The sequence below is a fragment of the Cupressus sempervirens genome, chromosome 6 (genome assembly GCF_028749045.1).
Source record: "Cupressus sempervirens isolate cs-2001-9-10 chromosome 6, ASM2874904v1, whole genome shotgun sequence".
Classification (NCBI taxonomy): Eukaryota; Viridiplantae; Streptophyta; class Pinopsida; order Cupressales; family Cupressaceae; genus Cupressus; species Cupressus sempervirens.
The window spans coordinates 693,210,104-693,219,674 of NC_143123.1; the positions used below are offsets into that span (position 1 = coordinate 693,210,104).

General features: G+C 36.0%; 1 pseudogene; it reads right to left on the reverse strand.

Moving 5' to 3' along the window:
- Positions 1 to 2,639: 2,639 nt before the first annotated feature.
- On the reverse strand, positions 2,640 to 5,183 carry LOC149554093 (G-type lectin S-receptor-like serine/threonine-protein kinase At2g19130 pseudogene; annotated as a pseudogene).
- Between the last annotated feature and the right edge of the window lie 4,388 nt (positions 5,184 to 9,571).

Consider the following 9,571-nt stretch of genomic DNA (forward strand, 5'->3'; position numbering starts at 1 on the left):
ACTCCAAGAATAACATGCTCTTCACGAGGGACAACAACATGGAGTGAAACTCCATGTACATGTTAGACTTTCAAAGTAGAACACATATAAGAAAATAGAATTTATCTCTCATTCTAGTTTATATCACATTGATTCAATTTTTTGATTATTAGCAATTTCTCTTTTCTCTCATTAAGAATGTATGCTCTATCAATCTATGAATACTAGGCTCCATAGCTTTTTCTCCTCTCTTTGTGAGATAGGTGCTTGCATGCAAGTGATTCTTGAGAGGTCTAGGGTTGATCTTTCATCAACTTCAACAAAAATGATATAAAGAAATATCTCACATCTCAAACTTAACAATATCTAAAAAAATTACATGTCATAAAACATAGAGAGATGTAGCTACTTCCATGTCTTTATAACTGGACTAAGCTCTAAATTGACAATTTAAATATCTTCAAAATCAAAATATGTCAAATGACATAATTCTTGAATTTGGAAATTTTTCTATTTGAGCCATGTTGTTCCTAAAGATCTAACCAAAATACAAGTAATTTATAAAAGTGTGATATATGTTCCAAGTAAACAAATATGAAAAAATAAATTAAAAAATCTTCTTAAAAAAATTTTGTAGGATAAAAGAAAGATAAAGATTGAATGTGTTTCCTTCAAGGTCTCATTAAAGACTATTTTGATCATGACTAGTTTAGTTGTGTAGGGAAAGCCTATCCCTAGAGCTACAAATAGATAGTATAAATATGGTCTCAAGATTTTCCTTGGCCATAATGAATTTTTATTAAACTTCAAAATAGTTTGAAGACCAAAATTCTCTGTGGTGAATGAAATTATTTCTCCCTAGTGGTTATAAAATTTGTCACCCTCAAAGGTGAGTTTAAACATTTTAGTTCCCATTTATTTCATATACTTAACCATTTTTGCCACAATCTTAAGCTTAGTTTCTTGTATTGGATATTTTTATCTCTATTTCAACCAATTTTTTAGCTAAAAAGGTAGCCCCCTCCATTAGGGCTTAATCATTTTCCTCTACAATTTTTATGTAGCTCAATCCCTAGAACTCAGCCCTAAAAACTCTAATCTCTTGAAATGGACCTCTTTACTTATGGACCTTTGTAAATTAATGGTTAGCCACAAAGGTAAAATAAAGCTCATGGATTTAATATTATTTTTGCATCAAAAAACACCAAGTCATCAAGTGGTCCACTCAATCGGCTTGGTCCCACTAGAATTCCCTCACCAACATTATGTGTCGCACACATGAACTCCCTTCCCCTATAATGTAGAAAAAGGTACCCAAATGACCCAAAGCTAACCTTCAATGTTTCCTCACCTCATTCAAGAAAACCGACTTCTCAAATGATTTTCCTAAGTATTCCTTCAAAGTGAGAATAGTGGATAAACTATGCATACTCTACCACTGAAAAAATAAAATACCTAATCAAATGGTTAATTGTCAAGCTATACATTGCAAGAAATGATATAAATAGATTGGAGACCACTTTTGATGCTAGAGCTAATGATGGTGATTGGTGAAACACTAAAGTGGAGACTAGTATGTTGAATGTTGCAGAGTAGTTAGCTCAAAATTTGAACAATTGGAGCATCATGATGACCGACTTGGAGAACTGAAATCCCTCATCCTGTTGGATGAGGAGATATAGAAAATGATAAGGGCATTGGAAAATGTTAAAGCCAACCAAAACTAGATAAAAAAGAAGTTGTCTTAGGTTATAAAACTCAATAAGGACATAATGGAAACAATGAACCCCTCATTTAGTACCCTGTAGGAAGAGTTCAATTACAAGATGACCAAAAGAAGGAAGTGGGAGAAGATAGAGATCATTACCACCTAGCAAACAAAAGAGGGACCTTGCATGGTGAAAGAAGGACTTGGTCAAGATACTACTTTGTGGACCAGACCAAGAAGTCTTCTTTTCTGGACACTCTTAAAGAGCTTAATTTGAGGAATGGAAGTACAATCAAATTTTGCCTATCTAATTTATTGTCTTAAGTTTCTATCTTGTTAGGTTCGTTGCTTGTCTTTTTGCAAATTAGTTGCTAGTTGTTTCTAGTTTGTGGACTCTGGTTTGAATTCACTACTCATGAATTCCTTTTGATATGTTGTTTGACATGCTATTATTTTGATGAGTTTGGGTCCTCTCTCATTTGAACTTAATCAAAAAAATTAGATGAATATATTTATACTAGTAACTATTCAAGTTTATAATAAAATTATAAACTCTAGCAAAATTAGTACATGATTAGTACTCTAGCAAAATAACTATATTATTTATAATAAAATTTGCATTTAGACATTAAGTGAAGGTCCCATGCAAGTCAACTTATTCCTATTATCAATGGCGATTCAAGTTTTTAGAAGCAAGTTGTGGACTTGGTGGACCTAGTAGTATAATTTGTTCTCTTAAAAGATAATTTAATACAAATAAAATATGAAAGCAAAAGGGATGGAAAATAAAAAGAAGAGGAATGAATATGGTGAAGTAATGTATCATTTTTTCCATTAAGCAATTGTAGCTCCTCCTCTCACCCCCTCTCTCACATCTTTTTAAAGTTTATTTTATATTTAAAGCAACTACGATTATGAAAGGATTATGATTTTTCCCTTTCTTGTAGTTAAAAATTGACATGAGAACATTCCAGCTGCTTAAATTTAAAGAAAAAATGTACATTTAAATAGTAATATGCAAAAATAAAATGTTTATTCTGTCCCATTCTAACTAATGATAATTAGTTTCATCACTATCAGTATCACTTTCATTTGCATTCCTTTCCATAAACACAATGCCCTGAATCTGCTGAATTTGTAATTGCATCTTCCCTTCTAACATTAGCACTACTTGCCCCATGCTTGGTCTCACCTCTTCATCCTTTTCGATGCATAACAACCCTACAATACTTACTCTTCTTACCTCTTCAATGTGTCTCTCTTTTGCAATACCTTCCTCCACAATATTCATTGTGTTTCCGTTGTAAATTTGAGTAGCAGCCCATGTAGGAAAGTAATACTTACTTGAATCTTGAACGTTTAAGTCCAAATTTCTTCGACCAGAAATGATTTCCAGGAGCGTCATACCAAAACTGTACACATCAACCTTGGCAGTGATGGGAAGACCAGAGATCCACTCTGGAGCCAAGTACCCTCTCGTACCTCTCGTTGTGGTCAGGACGCGGCTGAAATCTCTACCCACAAGGTTTGCTAATCCAAAATCGCCCAATTTTGGTGAAACTTTATTGTCGAGAAGAATGTTCTCGGGTTTTACGTCACCGTGAATGATAACGTAAACCTCGTGGAGATAACGTAAACCTCGTGGAGATAACGTAAACCTCTAAGGCAATATGGAATCGGGTCTCCCAATCAAGCACACTTTTTTGGCATTTGGAATTTCTATTGAACAGTATGGAATTCAGAGAGCCATTCGGCAAATAATCATAGATAAGTAAGCGTTTGGATCCTTAAGCACAAAACCCTCGAAGCCTGACCAAGTTGACATGCTGTATGTTACCAAGAGAACTGATTTCTGCTCGGAATTGCTTCTCATCTTGTCTTGAGCCCTCCATCTTCTTTACAGCCACAGGCGTGCCGTCTAATAGGCGTCCTTTGAACACAGAACCGAATCCTCCGCTTCCCAGCTTGGACTTGAAATTCCTTGTTGCAATCTTCAACTCGATGTAGCTGTACATTCTTAGAAAAGAGTCTGACGGATCTGGATGTCTCACCATCGATTGTTGCCGAGCCCTCTGCCGACGCCTCCGCCATATTAAAATTGAAAAGACACCCAAAGAAACGACGAGAGGACCCACAATACCTAGCACGACTCGAATGAAAACATTTGAATTGCTTTTTGATGAGTATGTTGGATGAAATTGTGCAGAGGCAGCCACTCGAATGAAAACATTTGAGTTGCTTTTTGTTGGAATAGAGTTACGCATGTTCAACAATTCTCTAGACCAGATCTGGCAGAGTCTCGTCGACGGACTGAATGTAAACGCTGTGCAGGAGCAGTTGAGGAGGCAGGCTTTTTCGCAATCTTTCTTTGTGGTTGCATCAGGATATGACGAAGCAGAATCATTAGGTAACGTGACGCGCAGCTTCAGGAATCCGTCCGTGTTGCCGTTTTTGGCATCACAGTTCAACGAGCTCTGCCGAACACAACCACTCGACCACGACTCTCCCGACTCCCAGACGCGAGTGTCTTTTGGGATGAAGCCTTCAACGCAGCTGCAAGACTGAAGATTGATGGAATTGCAGGTTCCGAAAGCGCCGCAGAGACCATATACGGAACATTGGTCTGTTGGTTGAGACCAGATCATGCTCCATTCCCCATTATCAATTAGAAGATAGAATTGCATCCCTCCAGACTTTGTTAGGACGTATCGTGACAGCGCGTTCTTCATATTCGTCAATGAAAATGTGAAATACAAACCAGATTTAGTATCTTCAACACTGATATTGTAGAAGTCTGTGGTCGTCATTTCTGGGATTTGACTGAAAACTTTGCCGTCCCATGTTCCGGTTGTCCAATACTGCACAGAATTGTTCCATTTTAAGATGAGCTGTTTGGTTCCAGATGGATCCAGCTGAAAAGAGAAAAGCCCAGGAGAAGGATCCAATGAGCTTTTCCAGGAAACCATCTTTTGCTGTTGACCGAACCTCATGCCTGGCAAGAAAGTGTCGACTGGATAGTCGAAACTCTGCCATACAGTTTCAGATTTGTTGCCACCGGTGACCATTACAAAGTTACCAGACTCTAATATCACAGCCTTAGAAGACCTTTTGGTCACATTGACAGACCAAATAGAAGCACCCGTTTCGTCGAACAGTCCAAGATCACCTCCGTCTGAAAGCTTCAAAACGCCAGGTCTGTTTTTCGCGGGAGTCTCCCTGTTGGCCACCCACACATATGTTCGCTCTTTTAAATTGGCATACCAGATGCCGATATACCAGCTATTGGAATCATTTGGGCTGAAGAAGCCCAGTTCAAAAGTACCATTCTTTGAAATTATTGTCCGATTTCCAGTAATTGAGGTGCCCAGGGAAAGAGTATCCCTACCCTCCACTGCAGCAGCACAACTTTTCAGTTGAATACACACTCCAAATAACAAAAGCATGCTAAAGCAGAACTTTTCCCTAATTTTCTCCATTGCGCAACCGTTAACGATCAAGAAATCTCACTCTAGAGTTAAATACAGGAGGCATGCTCAAGCGGAAAATTACATGTTCTGTACGAGATTTTAAAGAGAACCTCTGTTCAAAACATTTAGTGTTACGGTCAGAGTTACTGTTCCAAACCGCGTGGAAATTTTGTTCTTGTGTTGCGTGTGAAGGGGTTACACGTTGCGGGTCAACTTTTGAACGTATGCCAAGAAGTCAGTGGTCGTTGTAAAGATGCAAGAGGAAGGAGCATGTTAAAGACCCCGATGTTGTATTTTTAATTGATTGTAAGAGAGTTTCTACTATTGATGTTTCGTATCATATCACAATATATCACTATGATTGAAAAATATAGGGGAAAACATAGGGACTCTCCTTAAGTTTAATTTAGATTAATCAAATAAAATACAACACATCAACATACCTTAATCTAACTTAATTAATTTGATTATGGTATATTAATAATTAAATAATCAATTTGTTCCATTAAAATTAATACAATACATTAGAATATTGGAATTTGAGCATGGTGATAAAAGAATAATTCTATTCTAATGTTAAAATTTGTTAAGAGTTATTTCTTGAAAGATAATCCAAATGTGCTCTATATCCTCAATTTTACACATAACTTCCAAATTTTGGGGGGGTCAATGCTCTTACCAATGTGTGCATTTCATATGCCCAAGGATTTGAAGTATAAAGGAGGATAGGCTTCAAAATTCAAGAGAAACAACTTGGGGAAGAGGAGCTCGCATCAATACTAAAAACCTCAAAGTCATTTGCATGAAATAAAAAAAAATCTTAAAGTTCTATAGCTTCATGGTTATTCTACAAGATTTGCATCAAAATAATAGTCTATGACAAAGACATTAACTTAGTTCAAATATATAGCCATCTAATGGGAAATAATCATTTTCTTTATTACATATATAGCTATAAATAACCATACTCGTTAGGGCATATGCACCGAGTTGTGGTGCCAAAAAGGTGACAAGTAGTTTTCTTTTTCCTATTTTAAATAGCACGTGCACACTATAGCGTGTACGCGCTATTACCAAAACAAAAAAAGTATATATGATGGGCTGCAGACCCGCAGCCCATCATTTTCATTAGTATTTTGTTCTACTCCTACAGTGAGCAGCACGTACGCGAATTGAAAACTTAACATTTTCACTACCATTTTCCAAAATGCCTCCTCATCGACGAAATCCAAGACCACAAGTGCACCCATGACGACGCCGTAAGTGATATAAACCTAACTTTACATTGTTTGATATGTTTTTCATATTGTTTTGTAGGTTTTTTATATTGTTTTGTAGGGTTTTTACAAATTTCATTAAGATTTGTTTATTTATTTGGATTTCAATTGATTTTTAATCAGGAAATGTCCATAATCAACCAAAAAATCCACAAGAACGTCAAAACCCTCAAGAACCTCAAAACCAAAATCCTCCTCAAGAAGAACAACAAATTCCACAACCCGAACCAATTGCAAGACCTCCGCCAGGTACACAAGAAAATATAATAAATGAAATAGTGAGAGACAAAATTAAATTAGAAAGACTCATTGCTCAGTTGAAAGAATCCGGACAAACCAATCCAATGAGGGCTCAATTGGCATCATTCGTCGAATCCATCAACACTCAGATAGCCTCAGTTAGTGGTCAATTAGATATTTTGCGGGTTAAAAGGGATGAACAAAAAAGATTTTATGCAAATAAATTGTCATATGAAGATGTTAAAAAAAAAGAAATACCAAAAGATAGTATATGTGCATTATTTAGAAAACCTGGTGAGAAAAATACTGTTAGAGAGGGTACTAAATGATTCCCCATCCATTGGTGCATACACGATGCTATTAGAAATAATTTTTGGGATAGATGGTGGATGGTTTTTGATGCCCCTCCTTGCAACAATCACGAGGTCCCCATGTATTTTTTGAAGAAATTATATTGTGAGTTTGTCCTTGGGGAGATCCCCAATTATTTTGATATATTAGACTCCTAAGGTAGAGGTGGGGGGTCATCATTTGAGAGGTCAGAAGCACATCATGACCCTAATGTAGTTAGGGCACCTGTGGTCAAGCCACAGCGCGAGCATGTGACTATTCTTTCAGTTGTGAAGGAAAATGTAGAGGCTAACACTCTAGGGACCATTAATGCTTTAACACAGACCCTCATCCATTCCACGAGCCCATTAGTTGAGGGGGAGCCTTCTGTGCATCGTGGTCACATGTGCACTTCATGTGGATCCCTATGCACATTTGGCACTCATGTTGGAGATGGTGCAGATGATGGGCTTGTCATCGATCAGCTACTGAGCAACACATTTGGCATTGACACACATGTAAATTACAATTATAATTTACTAATTTGATCACATTTCATATGTATAGTGTATGATTAATTAATTAGCATCTATTGACATTGTTCAAAATTCAGGGTCAGAGTGTTGTTGGGCCTAGCAGCTATCCTCCAGGCCCATTTTTTGTCCCTTCCATGAGTCTTGACGTATGTATCGATTTAATCATTTTAATTAATACATATATTTATTATGTAATCATATTAAGGATTGACAAAAAAAATTATGCATGTGCATCAGTTCTCCACAGGACCCTCAACCTTTACCACAGACTCGGAGCATAGACATCATATGAGCTTCACACAGGTACAGTTGTTTCATGTTAATTTAATTCATTTGATTATATTTATTTTATGTTTCATGTTAGATGTAACGTGTATTGTACGACATGCAACTCATGATGTCGGACACACCTCCTCATCTGCGACAGTCTGTTGATAGTGGAGTGGCCATAGCTGTGGCTAGCTCATGCCACTGGCGGAGGTATGAAAGAATTTTCTTCATTTTAGTTGTTATTTATAATAGTTAATCTCAAATTTTCTAATGTTAACCTTTGTTTATATATTACTATAGCTTTTATGGTTTTTACACAAGCAGTATGTGTGTTAGGCCTACTGATACTCTTTTAATTATGGATCGAAACCTTGTTTTTGTTTTAGTAAGAGGTAAGGGGTAGGTTTGTTTAATGGTTATCTGCTAATAGTAGGTCAGTTTGTTGTTAAAGGGCCAACCCCCTAGTTTTGGCTACTTTTAATTCAAAAACTAGGAGTGAAGGTAGAAGTGGCAGTGAAAGAATTAGATAAAGAAGAACTAGGAGCACATATTGAAGTTAGAAGTAGAGAAGAAGTAGGAAAATCAAATAAAGGTATGAGGACTAAGAGTAGGAGATAATGAAATTAAAAGTAAAGATAGGAATAGAAGATTAGTTGTATTCCAAGTTGATTGCAACTAGGAGTAGGACCTACAAGATGGAAGTTATATTTTTTCTATAAATAATAGTCAAGTTTAAAGATATAATTGGTGATTAGATATACTCACCTTGGTCTAGTAGAGTCATAAGTGCAAGAGAATTTGTGCTTTAAATTAATATTATTTATAGGCCAAAGTCAAATGTTGAACTTGATAATAGAACTAGGCATATCCTTAGGATTCAAAGAAACTATAGTTTTTGGAATCAACACCATCAACTCTCCTTCACTATTTCTTTGGGATGAATGGAACTAGTATAACAAAATTCTACATTCTTTCATTCTTGTCCTCCTCCTCCTCTCATACAAAATAAACTTGGATAAGATAACTTACTAGACTTTTGGATTCATGGCCCTTCTCTCTTCTTTTCATACTCTTATAGCTATGCTAGTGGGATAAATCATTGAGTATTTTCTTATCTTTTATTTTTGCTCTTTCTTTTCTCAAGTGACCACTTGAGCTTTTGCTATAGCTTTTTCAACACGATGCTTGAGATTGAGACATTTTCTTGAGTGAGGTCTCTTCAACTAGTTGACTTAGAATCTTAGTAAGCTTTAGGATTTTGTTGTTCTTTTATGTATCCTTGCAAATGAATGTAATAGTTAATATTCTTGGTTTGGGAGCTTTTGTCCTTCAGCTTGGTTATATTTAATCTCCTTGTAGTTTTCCCAAAATCTTTACCTCTTTCTCTTTTTTTCTTCTACTTTATTGTGTGCATGAGGTGGACACATGCTTCCAATAAAGTGGCAACTACATGTATCATTTGAAAAAGTAAGAACACTTATTTGGTATTAATTTTAGCTCCATTTTAATATACATTATGGGTTCCTACATTGATTTCACACTCTCCTAACACTCATTGGACCTTCAAATTATTATTTAAGTCCTATATTGATTCATTTTCTTTAAAAACTCAAGGTTACCCTTATCTATAAGTGTGCTTCTCTATTTCAACTTCAATCAAATAATTCCTTTCATTTATTGGACCTTATCTTACCATTTATGACATGTATTTTCTCTCTAAACCCAAAAATAAGTTGTTAGATCAAATTTCACAAGCTCTAAATA